This window comes from Rhinolophus ferrumequinum, chromosome 12 (assembly GCF_004115265.2).
Source record: "Rhinolophus ferrumequinum isolate MPI-CBG mRhiFer1 chromosome 12, mRhiFer1_v1.p, whole genome shotgun sequence".
NCBI classification, from domain to species: Eukaryota; Metazoa; Chordata; class Mammalia; order Chiroptera; family Rhinolophidae; genus Rhinolophus; species Rhinolophus ferrumequinum.
In genome coordinates, this window is record NC_046295.1 from 61709297 (window position 1) to 61724506 (window position 15210).

Consider the following 15210-nt stretch of genomic DNA (forward strand, 5'->3'; position numbering starts at 1 on the left):
GGCTATGGTCAGGAGTGAAGAAACAGCAGCCGAAATCTCCAGAAGAGACTGCAGGCAGGAGCTGGGTCTTCTCCATCCCTGGACTCACTCAGGCAATAGCTGGCCGAGCATGACTCAGAAGACACATCTGTGCCTGTGAACAAAGCCCGGGCATTTGGGCTGCGTTATCGGCATATCACATTCACACGAGTGAGCCAACAGGTGAGCTGCTCTGACTAGTACATCAGATTGCTTTCTGGCCAGAATTTCTGCAGAGTCCGCTCCTCACAGGAAAGGCAAGAACTCTGAGTGAGACAACAGCAGCAACCGCAATGAATCAACAATAGGATGAGTAAATATGCACCTGAGCACCCAGTACACCCTTGGCCCTGGGTGGGCTCAGGAGACTCATAGACGGAGGAGAGATGGCCTCTGCTCTTGAGATGCTCACATTGCATTGGGAAAAGCAGATACAAAACCTCAAATGAGAACACGATGCGGCGATGCCATCATGGAGATGGGTCCATTGCAGGAGTACAGAGAAGAGAACAAGAAATTATTTGTGGGGTGTCCTCATGCCATTATGATGTCACCTGAACTCGAGCTTCCAGGCTAATCCAACAGGAAATGGGATGCTAAACAGAGGAAAAAGCAGAAGCAAAGACATGACGACAAGATATTTGCCATGGTTATTTGGGGGTAATGAATGATTTGAGGTTCACTTACAGAATTAAATAAAAATAAAACTTCTATAGGTGATAATCCCCAAACTGAAAGGGTTTGCGGAGGTAGACCTACCTCCTTCTATTGATGTCATACCGGTGACAACTGATTGTCCTGAACATGTAAATTTGGTTTTAGAGCAAATTATATGTACCTGCCCATGCCTATATAAATACACAAGGGAAGTGAATAAGAAAGGAAAAAGACTTCTTCGTTTGGTGAGGTTTTTTAAAAAAGCGTTAGCTGGGCAGAGACTTCCCCTGTGCACAGGGGTTAGTAAAAATGGTGGAGTTGAACGGAAGTGGTTCCGAAAACGCTGGAAAAGTAGACAGGTCAGGCTGTTACACAGCAACATGACTTCTTTTGCTCTCTACAGGAACACTGAATAAATACATGAGAGATAACTATCCATCAAAATTCAGCTTCCTCAGTCCTCCTTTGACCACGTTTTGGACGAAGATGTTTGACAAGACGTAGCCTTATGCTTTAGGCCAACAGGCTCACTGGCTCCTTTCCAGGATAAACACTGTCAGTAAAACTATCCCTTCCCAACCTCCCGGGAGACTGCTGAGTGGGGCTACCAGCATTCCCTAACTTTTTCTCCTTCGGAAGCTTAGAAAGGAAATCACATCCCGGGTCACCAAATGAGCTGTCACGGACTTGGTCACAGGAAAAACTGTAAACAGAATCATCTAGTCCATCAAACTCAGGTGGCACTGCTCTCTTGTTTTATCACCAGTTCTACCGGAGGGGCAACTGGATGAACACACATGTCTTTACACTTCACTTCTGAAGGTGTTGGAGGATGGTTGTCTCTCCTGGAAGATCAAGAGAAGTGTTGCTAGAGTAACAGAACACGCTGTAGATCAAGAATAAAAGATAACTGGGCTTAACCTAGAGCCACTGGATTTTTGTGTCATCTCAGGCAGGTCACCGCCCCTCTGGTCCTATTTCCCAGATGATCTTCCCGTTTATTCCAGTTTATTTTGAGAGACTGTGACTTTCAGGTTGATTGATGAGATTTCTTTAAACACTGAATTCAACCTTAAGATGCAGATAAAAATATTATTCATTCATTTACTCAATAAATATTTTGAGCTCCTACTATGTACCAGGAACTGTCCCAGACATGGCCTCAGATTTAATGAGTTTCCCTATTCCTTGTTCCAAAGAGAATTTGAGGCAGTTTGCAATAATAATTCAGTACAATAAATATCAAGTTTGAGAAAAATGAAGTGAAATCAGGCATCATATAATCACATATGTAATTACATAATCACATATAATCATTTAATTGATTATATAATCACAAATATTACACACGGTCTTACTATATAATCATATATACTCATCTAATTGATCATATAATCCCATATGTATCATAAGGTCTTTCTCAGTTATTTGCTAGAGGTGGGTCACTAACTTATCTCTGAGCTTCCTGGCAGCCAATGCAAAGAGGGAAACACAATCTATTTCACAATTTTCTGTGTGTATAAGACACAAATAGCATCAAAGCTATTTCCAATGCTAAGATCTGAATATTTAATATCAGCTTGACATAGTTAAATACCTCAAACTACAGAAAGCTTAATTCAACAAACATTCACTCACACCTACTCTGTACCAGGACCTGTGCCAGGTATTAAAATGAGTGGGATGAGTAAGATCTAGTCTGTGCTCTTCAAGTCTTTCTTAAGCATAAACCACAGATCAGGACTCGCAGGCTATCACTGTTGATTCCTCTCCATTCCTGAGTATACTCCATCAAACCCCCATGGAAGGAAGAGATTAAGAAGCAACATTCTAGAGGTCATCCTAGTTTAGGGGAAATTCCAGCAGTGTGTTAACGCTGGGAGTACAGAAATGGGGAGATGGGAGCAAGAATGGGGGAGGGGTTTGGAGATGCCCCCTCCCATCCCGTCATGGTTACTCTGGAACACACGTCTGGACAACAAGCACATGGAATTTGTATGTTTTTAAATGCTTTATCATCAACAACTAATTTCTTCTGCAGTGAATTAAAATGCTAGCATTGGCAAATGAGAATGGTCAGACCCAAAAGCAGCATCAGGGCCCCTCTGTCCTACATGAAATGCTGAGCTAATGCCAGGTCAAGAGTCTCCATCCCTCTGCAGAACAGCCATATTTCTCCTAGGAACACACCGGACTTGACTGAGAAAAGACACTGCCTTCAGGAGCATAGCTCCGCAGACCCTTGGCTCATCGACCTCATTTTCCCAACAAGGAATCCCTTCAAAATCCACTGAAGAAACTGAATCACGGAGTGGTCAAGTGAATTACTCCAAATCAGGCAAAGCAGATGAGGGACCGTACTGCAGGGAGTACTTCATCACACACCTGGACCCTCTTCAGAATTTTAATCTCAACCCCCCTGGAACTGTGGCTTCCTGAATGTAGAGACCATATTCTAAACGTCTCTTTTGTTTCTGCAACCTCAGTGAAGGGGCTCACACTGTGCTGCTTTGGGGTTCTTGAAGTCCAGGGCCAGATGGCCTCACGCTAGCACATATTACCAACACTGGGAACACACCGGAGCTCCTCGGGAGCTTTAACAAAAAAATATCGATGCCTGGGCCCCACCCCAGATCGAGTGAAATCAGAATGCCAGATGACTCTAAGGGACAAACGGGGCTGAGAATCACCAATCTAGCTTCTCATAGAATCAAAGCATGGCCATTCTGCCTCGGCTGGTGCCCAAAGTCACAAGGATCTCCCAATTCATTGCTCTTGGAAAGGCCGAGCCTTTCACCATGGCAGGCCTAAGGTATTCAAAAATCAAGAGCGGGCTCCTTTCCCCTGTTAATGTTCATATACTGCCATCTAGTGGTTTCTTTGGCTTTTTCCGGAGGTGTGTCATTAAGACTGCAGTTGTGCCTCAGCTATAGCTGAGATTTCATGGGGTGCCAGAACCCCAGGCCGTTTTATTATTTGAATGCATTTTACTTGCAAAGTGTTCCATGATTTCTTCTTCCAGGTGTCTACAAGTCCTTGATTTTACTTGGATGGAGAGCCCAGGGTGGAATTGGACCAAGGCCCGAATTGAGAAGCAGGATGATAGCTTTGCGGGTGAACAATCTGCATGTGAGCCCTGGCTCAGCAGCGTGACTGGCGTGTGCCCTTGGAAACATCATTTCACTTCCTGGTGCTTCCGTTTGCTCATATGAAAGAAAGAAAGGATAATGGGACGTGCTCCATGGCCAGAAAATTTTTACAAGTAATGAGGTCGCTAACGTGCAAATTTGTTGCAAACATCCATTAATCATGAAAAGAAATACACACGCATACGTGTGTACATACACACAACACAAACATAGATATATTCATTGTCATGCAGGTTCTGACATAATTATCAATAATAATTGAGGAAATATCTGGGAGCTAATCCCATGATCTTGAAGATGACAAAATTACCTTTCAAATGGTTGGCTACGCCGTTTTTTTAGATAATGGATAAAATTCACATCCCACGGAATTTCAGTGAAGACTGATCACCAAAGCAGAGAACCTGTGAGATGAGGTCATCAGAGGCTCCCTAACCCCATTATTGATGTCGGGAGGTCACTAGGGAAGACCTGTGGAGGATTCTAACCAGGAAATCTGCATGTGACAGTTCTGACCAGAAAAATCCATGGGGAGATCTCCATCCCAGGGAGACTACATGTGAAAGCAAATCAGGAAGTTGCAAAGGGAGAAGCCCTGCAGGAGCATTCGAACCACGGAAGTTCTGCGTGCAGCTTCTGCCTGAGGACAGGGCTGCTTCCTAATGAGCACCGCCGTTCAAGGGTTCCTCTGAGGTCCACCTCTATGTAAACGTGGTCCCGGCACAGTCTCTTCTTTCTCAAATCAATTTTATGGGGTGGGGGGGAATCAAGTAAGCTCCCAGTTGACTTAATTTTCTATCTTTCGTTGGTTACATTGGATGCGAAGAGCTCTGTGTCTGGTTAAGGAGACTTAAATGGAGGACTCTGGAAACAAATTTTTAGTGATTTTGTCGGAACAGCAGCAGGTCTCTAGTGTTTGTATGGATCACCTGGAAACTAGTCAAAATAAGCCCCAGAGCAGAGATCCTGACTTTAGAGCTCTGATGGGACCCAGGAATATCCATTTTTAACGGACACTGGCCAGGTGCCCCACAGACGGCACCTTGAAAAATCACCGTCAAGCAGCCCCTTTTTTTCCAAAAAAAGACTTCAGATATTAAGAGGGCCACTGATTTTTATCCAGTGGGGTGGGGTACAAAGTCCTGAGACAGGGTAAAGCTCAGAATGGGGAGCAAACTGCCCTAAACATATATAAACAGGAAAGAGCTCAGGTCAGCAAAACAAAGTAGCCAATTGTGGCATCAAACAGTTGGTGGAAGTCAAGATCAAAAGATGACACCCATCAGGTCACAAGACACAACCAAATACTGGGTTTGACATTGCCAGCACGGCAATTTCTCTGATTCTCACCACAGGAACAATGGTTGCTCATCACCTCCCTTCCACTGATAAGGCAGCTTACCCCTGGCTATTTCTGCCATACTATCACCAGTGGACGCCGCAGCAGTTTCCAGGGTCCCCTCAAGGGGCCTCAGGGCCTTTGGTATGTGCTCTTTCCTAGACTTACTAGTCCCTCTCTAGTCCCTGCCCCCACCTGCCTCCCCTATCTGGGAGACTCAGATCTAAAAATAACTCGTACATCTCTTTTCTTGCAAGACTCCAAATCAGAACTAACCATTGCTGAGATTTTTGAGCATCTATTTAACAACAAATCATGGGCCAGGCATGTTGCAAAGGTATCTCATATAATACAATGATTACACAAGCTAGGAGAACACAGGTCTGCACAACGTGGTCCCCAAGCCAACCAGTCACCTGTTTTTATAAATAAAGCTTTATTGGAACACAGCCACACCCACTGTTTACATATTGTCTTTGGCTGTGGCAGAGTTGAGTAGTTGAGTAGTTGCAAAAACTACTGCCTACAAAGCTGAATATTTACTATTTGGCTCTTTACAGAAAAAGTTTGCCAACCCTGGTCTAGAAAGATGAGTAACACATCTAAGACAGTCCAACAGGCATTTTGAATCCTTCTTAAAGCAATAACTTGAAGCCAGGCTCTCTGACTCCTGAACTAATATACAATCATGCGTCCACTCTTTCTACTCTTGGCATCTTGTTTGTATCTCATTTGACTCATTATTTCACTCATAAAGAGGCCATACAATTATTCAACTAATTTTTATTGAGCTCCTACAAATAAGATAGGATTTGTGGCTTCAAAAATCTAACTACTAAAGCAATAACCTTTAAACTTTTCAGATTATTAACGCTTATCAGTAAAACAACTTTTGAGCACACAACCACAATATAGGTATGTTTATTAATCATGAAGTACACATGTGTACCATTGTACCTATGTATTAGGCACAGTACAAAGCATACAAAACAATAAAGACCTGAGTTCTAGTCTTCCCGTATCCAACTCTGGAAACCACTGGACTAGCAGATTTATAGCATATTGTGGAAAGTGGTAAGGAGAAAAGTGAACATGGCTTAGAGAGAAAAGAGGAACTAAATGTGGGAAGGTGATATCAGAGGAAGGACATTTGATCTGAGTCTTTAAAAATGAGGAGATCACTGGGCAAAGAAAGGGGAGAGGGCATCCCATAGAGGGGAGAGAGCTGCTCCAAAGACACAGAGGTGAGAGAGAGCATGCCCTGTTCAGATAAAAGGGTATTGTCTGTAAAAGGGAAATAGAGGAAGATGAGGCAGCTCGCCAGGAATGGTACCAGACTCTGAAGGGCCTTGCGTGACAGGTTAACTCTGAAGTTTATCCTGAGACCAAAGATGAGATATTCAAGCACAGAACTGGCATCATGAGGTTTATGCTAGAAAGATCTCTCTGGAAGCTGGGCAAAAGAAGGATTAAAGGCAGACACTGAAGGCAGGGAGGTTAGTTACACAGCATTCACTGAACACTTACTCATTCCAGTTACATAATCCGGTCTCTTAATTAAAAATTGAGAACTCCTCAAAAGCAGTGAGGGTCATATGCATCTTTCTAGTCTCCCCTTCTGCACGCAACATTGAGCAGATGTATAGAAACTAATGACTACTTGTTGAATTATCCTGAATTGACACTTTCTCCCATGGCAAGAATGACATTTCCCAGGGTGTGATTCTGCTGCCTCTGGAAACCCATCATGGCCCCGGGGTCTGTACCTGAGATGGGGAGATAAAAGGGCTTGAGGAGACATGACTCCATCCTAGAGGAGCACGGGCCACACGAAAGACCAGCACCTGAGCTGAGTCGGCACTTGGAGAAACTGCTGAGGACGCATGTCAGACCCGCCTGGCTGAGTCCAATCTCCAGGCCACAGCTACATGAATCAGTGGGTGCCAGTCATGCCCCAGCTGGGTGCTGATGACTGCCTGGTGGTGAGGCAACTGATCAGACACGTGTGTAAAGACTGCTATGGAATGCCTCCTGCCAGGGAGGTGAGGAAGAAGCCTGGCAGCTCTGACATGTCAGAAACAAGAATTCAAGAAGTGGCTCTTTACCCTCTACCTCTTCCTAACTGAGAAATGAAAAGAAAGGGGCTTATGGAGGGCCACAGAAAATGAGTTGCCCTAGGAGGAGAAACCAGACTTGAATGGAAAAGCCACCACCCGCGTGGCTGGACCTAAGGGCCCCATTTAGGGGCATTAGGAAACCTCAGAGTAGAAGAAGCAAACAAGCCAATATAATCACAGATACATAACCCGGGATAATTCGGTTCCTGGGCCTCAAAGAAAGCTAGCTGGTAGTCTAATGAAAATAACACTGAGGTTTTTAGAGGAAATCCTCCGTATATCAGATATCAGGAAGATGATTTTAAATACTCTCAGTTTAATACAACTCATAATAATAACAGGTCAAAAAGAAAAATCATATGCTGATCCCTGTAAACAATGGGGGGATGTTTGAAAAATGTTAAATCCATTCTTAATTTTTAAAAAATTATTTTAAAATAAGAACAGAGGGCTGCTCATTGAACACTAGAAAATATATATCTCAACCAAAAATCCGTCATGTGCATCAGGAAACGAATATAAAGAGCATTTCCACTACAGTCAGAAGTAAAACAAGGAATTTCTTTATCACCACTAATATCTTGTTTCCCCAAAAATATGACCTAGCCGGACAATCAGCTCTAATGCGTCTTTTTGAGCAAAAATTAATATAAGACCCGTTATTATATTATATTATATGATGTTGTATTTTTATACCAGGTCTTACATTATAGTAAAATAAGACTGGGTCTTAAGATGCATTAGAGCTGCTTGTCCATCTAGGTCTTATTTTCGGGGAAACAGTATTTACACTTATTTTGAAGCTACTAACCAATACAATAGATCGATAGGATAAAGAATAAACATAAAAATTGGAAAAGAGGCAATAAAGTTATGAGTACTTGCAGATATTGTTGTTGTTTGCTTAGAAAATCCAAGAAAAGCAATCAACAAATGCTGAGAAACGAGAGCATTTGTTAAGGTAGATGGATGCAAAATTAATATACTGAAACTATTAGCTATTATATGTGCAAACAATAGTAAATTAGAAAATATAGTACAAGGAAATAATCTCATTTACAATAGAGACAAAAAAGATAAAAGACCTAGGAATAAATAAGATCTAGATAAAGAAAACAGATATACAAGATTTCCATACGGAGAACTTCAAAACGCTAAGATACAAAAAGAAAGCAACTAATTGGAAGGCATGCTATGTGCTTTGATAGGACACTCAGTATCTTACAAAACATCAATTCTCTTAAATCAATCTATAAATTCAATACACTTCCAATAAAAATACCAATGGGATTTTTTTTTTTTTTAACCAAGCAAGCATAGACAGGCACACTGTAAATTTTACATAGAAAATAAATAAAAGTAATCAAACAAATGTCTGGGGAGAAAAAAAGAGAGAGAAGAGTAACTAGTGGGGACCAGCCCTACCAGATATTTAATGTTTGAAAAGCTATTAAAAATTAAAAGTGTGAGACAGGCTCAACAGATAGGCCAAGAATGGAGCAGAAAGTTCAATAATAAATACAAATATATGTTATAACATATGTAGGAAAAGATAGCATTTTACATCAATGGGTAGGAGGAAAATTATTCAAAAGATGATGTTTTGTCAAATGGGTAGCCACCTGGAAAGAAAAATAAAGTTGGATCCATACCTCACATATTATATGTAAATAAATTCTAGATATATCAAAGTTTTAAATGTGAAAGAATAAAATTAATAACTACTAGAAGTAAACAGAGGAGAATTGTTCCTTATATTTTAAAATGGGGAGAGGGTGATTCTAAGTATGACAGAAAACACAAAATAAAACCTGATAAATGAGTCTACATAAAAATGACTATGTCTGACTTTTTCCATCAAAAGAAAAACAATGTGGAGAAGATGCTTGTAACTCATATTACAAATAAATGAATAATTTCCTTTAATTTATAAAAACTACAAATCAAAAAGAAAGAAGATACAGATAGTTCTTTAAAGGAAAATGTGAGCACCTCCTAAACAATTGTTACGATGTCTCAATATCAATCATAATATAGAATGCAAATTAAAACCACAATGAGGTATCATTTATCATGGATCATTTCGGCAAAGATCAAAATGTTTGGTAACACGTCATCTGGGCCAGAGTGTGGAAGAAGCAGCATCCCACATGGCTGGTGGGGCTGTGGATTACCAAAACACCTATGGAGAACAATTTGGCACTATCCATCAAAACGTTAAATATTAATACTTATGTCCTTTGATCCAGCCATGCCTCTTGTAAGAATGTATTGTTTGAAATGAGATGTGCTCACTGCAGCATTGTTTGTGCTAGCAAAATTTTGGAAACAATACCAATCAACAGAGGACTGTTTGATTAGAGTATATCCATAGCTGTTACTTTTAAAGTTCACAGCAGCCCCACTTGTACTAATATAAAATAATTTCTGTGATATATTTTCAGGTGGAAAAAAAAAGATTTAAAAAATAATCGGGAAAAAAAATATATATGTGTTTGTACATGCATAAATTTCCTCTGGAAAAATACACACACCAAAAAACTGGTAATAATGAGTGCTTGAGTACAAAGATTCAGGGTGGCTAGGAAACAAGGATGGGAGGGAACTTTATTTTTCACTGAATTCCTTTATGTACCCTTTAAATTGTGTAGCTAAGCACTACCTATAAAAAAACACAACACCAAAGTAGTATGTTAAGTGTGTACCACTACCACTTTTCTCTGTTGCTGAACCAATGTGTGGCACTGTGAATGGTCTGTCCGGACAGAGATTCAAGAGATCTGGAGTCTTCCATCATCACCTAGTCCAGCCTCCACTATAACTTTCAAGTCCTGCCTACAATCACGTAGGGAGGTCCACAGACCAGCACCTCCAGCACCACCTGGGAGCTTGTCAGAAATGCAGAACCTCAGGCCCCACGCCAGACCTACAGAATCAACTGCTTTAACACGAACCCCAGGTGATTTCTGGGCACATTCAAGTCTGAGAAAGGATCCCTCTGTGATGCTCCTAGCCCATCCCTGGGGAAGGGAAGGGGGAACCTTCCTTCTGAATTCACCTGTCCATCTTTAAGAATCACCACATACTGAGCGCCAGTGATGTGCCGGAAGGTCATAGAAGTCATTAATCTTCATTAATCCTCACAAATACTCTGTGAGCCACCCAGTCTCCCCAGGTGAGGAACAGATGCCAACAGCAGTGTCAGACGATTCTAGGCGGAACACTTACATTGCATACCATTTTCTCACAGACTGAGGACATGACTCCCTTTGCAAATCTTTTAATGCTTTTAATTATTCAAGGAGAAAGTCCCAGTTTGGTGCTAGTGTGTCTTTCATGGATCTTATGTTTTATAACCTCCCCTCCTACAACTTAGACTCTCTCTTTCAAAAACTAACTTAGCTATCTGCCTGCAGCTTCCACTCACTAGGTGTAATTTCACCTCTTAAGTCCGCATACAGAAAAGAACTGCGAAAGGAATTTACCCAATGAGGTTTTAAAATATTCTCCACTTGGACAATAAACAGGTGGTGATGACGCAGAAATAAGAAGGCAGGTCAATAGAAAGCAATCCGTACTTTAAAAACAAAGCAATGATAAATGTCTATTACATTGTTTTGTACACCTGAAACTAATAAAAACATAAATAAATAAGAAAAAAAAATCCAGTTTATTTTAAACCTGATTATCAAGTAGCCATTTAAATGAGAAGTGCAAAAATATTAACAAATGGCATTAACGGGATAATAATCTGGGAAAGTATACACAACCAAGTATTGAATAGATTAGAGGTTTAAATGTGAATAAAACATATATTAATATGTGTATTATCTTAGAGGAGAATATTCCTAAACACAGCTCTTTTCAAAGCACAGCCCAAAGAATTAAGCTGATTTAAAATTGTTTAACTTCTGTACACCCCAACCATCACAAAGTTAAAAGACAATTACTATCTGGGATAAAACATCTGCAATATACATGGCATCACGACTAGCCATAAAATACAGATCTTACAATCAATAGGAAAATAAAGCTGCTGTGTTTTAAAATGGGCAGAGGAGAAGAGCAAACAACTCCAAAATATGAGATGCAAATATCAAAAACACACATGACAAAGTTTATCACCATTGATTAAATAAATGCAACATAAAACACTATTATTATCAACTATAAAATTAGAAACTAGTGAAGAGCATTATAATTGGAGATGTGAGGATACAGAGGAACGTGCATGATTATATACTGAGGGCAGAAGTTTAAATTAGCAGGACTTTTTTTAACTGCAATTTATATTTTAAAAATTAAAAATAGTTTGCCCTCACAAATCTATTTCCAGAATTTTAACTGTGGAAATAGGAAAGGAGGAAGGCAGGGAGTGTGGGAGGGAAGGAGGGTGCGTGGGAGGGAGGGAGGGAGGGAGGGAGGGAAGAGGGAGGGGGGAGGGAGGGGGGGAGGGAGGGAGGGCGGGCAAGCCAGAGAGAAATGAAGAAGAAAGGGAGATAGGGAAGGAGGGAGGAAGAGGACGCAGTACATCTAAATGTCCAACAACAGGGAATTGTCTGAATCAATTATGCTATGTCTGTCGAATGAAATATAATATAATTATTTAAAAGATATTAGAGTAGATTTATTAACAAAAAAATGGTAATATATTACTGAGTGGGGGGAAAAGATTTGAGAACATCATTCTCAAAGCAATCCCTAGGTGTGTGTGTGTGTGTGTGTGTGTGTGTGTGTGTGTATGTAATATATAAAAATATGTGTACAGGATATTTCCTGCATTGTAATGATGGCAAAAACTAAACAAACTTGAAGCAACCTAAATTTCAAACAAAGCAAATTGGTTAAATGACCTTGAAGTGGAAAGAGACATTCATTCATCATTTTATACCTTCCTGTAGTGCTTGAATTTTTCCCATGTACATTTATTACTATGTGTATATACAGACTCAATTGCTCATAGAAATATATATATATATACACACACACACATATATATGTGTATATGTATATGTATGTACATATACATGTATATGTAAGGGCAGACCCCAAAAAGTTAGCAGTAATTATCACTGGCTGTTGAGATTATATCTTTATCTTTTTGTTTACTTTTATTTCCCTAGTTTTCTATAGTTAACATGCATTAATAATATAGTTAATATATTTTAACCATTTTAAAAATAACTGATGACATAGGAAAAACATGATACAGTACATTTAAAGGGCAGAATACAAAATTTTATACAAATCTTGATTTTGTTTTAGTATGTATTTACATATGTATACAAAAATGATTGAAGAGGGAGTCAAATATATGGTGATGGAAGGAGAACTGATTCTAGGTGGTGAGCACACAATGCGATATATTAATGACGTATTATGGAATTGCATACTTAAAACCTATGTAATTTTACTAACCATTGTCACCCCAGTATAATTAAAAAAAAATAGAAACCATAAAAAAAGAAAGGAAGAAAACGTGAATAATGGAATTATCTGTCAATGGGTTGAATGGGTGATTTTTTATTTTCTTCTTTATACTCTCCCTGTTTACCACTGTCTTCCCTATTCAATATTCACTATTTCATAACCAGAAAAATACGTTTTGAAATAAAATGAAAAAAGGAACTACCCCATCGCCATGTTGGAAGAAGTAGATTTAAGAGGGTGGAGGAAAAACACAGGGATGTGAGGTCTGTTGGCGTTAACATACAAGAGCAAATATGACAGCCTCCTTGGGCACAGCTGGCATTAGATACATGTGGGAGGGGAGGTACAGAGGCTAAAGGATTTCCCTTGATGTGTACTCAGGGAGCTCTAGAATCTAGAAACTGGAGACTGACTATGTTACGTAATCACATCCTTTAACTGAACTCTGATTTTGCCAAGGCCTCTGTTGTTCCAATACATGGGGAAGGCTGACCTGGTCCTTCGCTGATCAACATCCTTGGGGACAGGAAGGAAAGTACATATAAGCACTGCGCATTAGTGGGACCAACCTGCTCCCTGGGGTGGCCCTGTTCCTTGGACATGTCCTCCAAACATTCACCTTCCGAATATATGCAAAGTGTCAAACATGGTGGACTCAGGCCCTCCCTCCACCTTCTCCCAAGCTCTGGCTCCTCTGCCTCCCCTCAACAGGACTTGTCTCCACTCAGACACAGACAGAATAGGAAGTGTGTCTGGGAGAGCCTTCTCCCAGGACCTAGGACCCAAGGGCAATAATGATCCAAGGGTATTCTACAGAGAACCACAGTGTGCATGGAAGCATCTGACTCAGTGGTCACGTCCACGACACCCTGGCCATGGGGGCAACCACTCAACTTCCAGTGAGTTCCAGCTCAGTTCAGATGGGAATGGGACACTCCCCTGCAACCAGCCTCAGACATTACTCACTCCCACGAAGGTGGGTGGGAGGGAGTTTGCCACCACAGTGTTTCCATGTGCTTTGGCACGCAAGCACATTCCATTAAACCCAAAGGGCATAGCACTCCTTTGAGAAATGAAGCATCCGCTTTTGAAGGGAACCTATCTGTAGGTGGGCATGAAACAGTTAAATTGCAAAATCCCAAAGGATACCAAGTAGGCAATTTTCACTCCCAGCTTCTGCAGCCCAGGAAGACATTTGCAAGTGAGAGATGGGAAGTAACCATTAAGGAAAGAGCTTCTGGGTTGTGATGGAAGGCCTCCTGTGAAACGTGAAACGCTCAAACCAGAAGTTGGTTTTCCTCCAGTAAAGTCAGGGATATATGTAATACCCCTCCAACTACCAAGCCCAGGAAAGAGGGAACAAAGGGTGGGGGCAGGGTTAGTGCTCGTCTCCTAAATCTAATTAGCTCCCACCAATCCGTGTCCTGGTAAACAGAAATTGTTCACAGTGGTTATCAGTCCTCAGTGTACATCAGAAACCACATGGAATGCATCTAAAAATTACAGGTAACCAAGCCCCAGATTTTAATTTAATTGGTCTGGGACCATGGCTGGGCAGTGGTGCTTTTTAAATGATCCCCCAAGTGATTCCAATGAATAGCTGGATGCAAACCACTGAGCTAGTGCAACAGAAGTCTGATGGCTGAACACTGTGCACATACAAGAACAGACTTAAAAGCAACTTTGAGCAGAGAGGCTGAGACTCAAGACTGGACACTACAATCTGCTTCCACTCAGTTGCTGGAGAGGTCTTTCTAAACAGGACATCTCATCACCCGACTCCCCTGTTTAGAACCCTTGAAAGGTCCCCATGGCCGACAGGATACAAGCTTTCTTAGCCTAACCTGTAAGACCTCTCATGATCCATCCTCTGTCCCCCTCTTCCTGCTCATGCTCTATGCTCCACTATGCTATACCATTTATTTTTCCCTGAAGTGTTATGTTTTGTTAGGTCTCTGCTTCTGCTGTATGAAATTTCTTCCCTCACATACTTATCTTTTAAGGCTCTGATCAAAAGGCTCATACTTCCCATCACTTCAGAAGAAAGGATTGCTCTTCTCTCTGTGCCTTATGTGAAGACCTCTCTCTCAACATCTGTTACTGTGATTTTCAGAATATTGTGACTGTGATTGGACATTTACCTGTGTCCCCAATAAACACAGCCCCATTCATCTAAATCAATAAGCAGTCTAGAGACACTATGTCCAGTCCTAAGATCAGGCCGCCCCTAAGATTTGTAGGGCCCAGGTCAAAAATAAGACTCCCAAACAGTGGATGTCTCAACTATGGGAAAGTTGTAAGTAAAACTTTCTGTCAAACAAAATGTGTGCAACCCTTTTACCCTGAAAAATATACCCTCAGCTATTTGGAAGGCCAGATTCAAGTGTAGGCTTCTAGGACTGGGCAGGGGTCTGCACTAGAACTGGGAGACCCAAGGAATACAGACCCTTGCCCTAACCCCAGACATTTCCTTCTCCTTCCTGAACCAGCTCTTACTTGC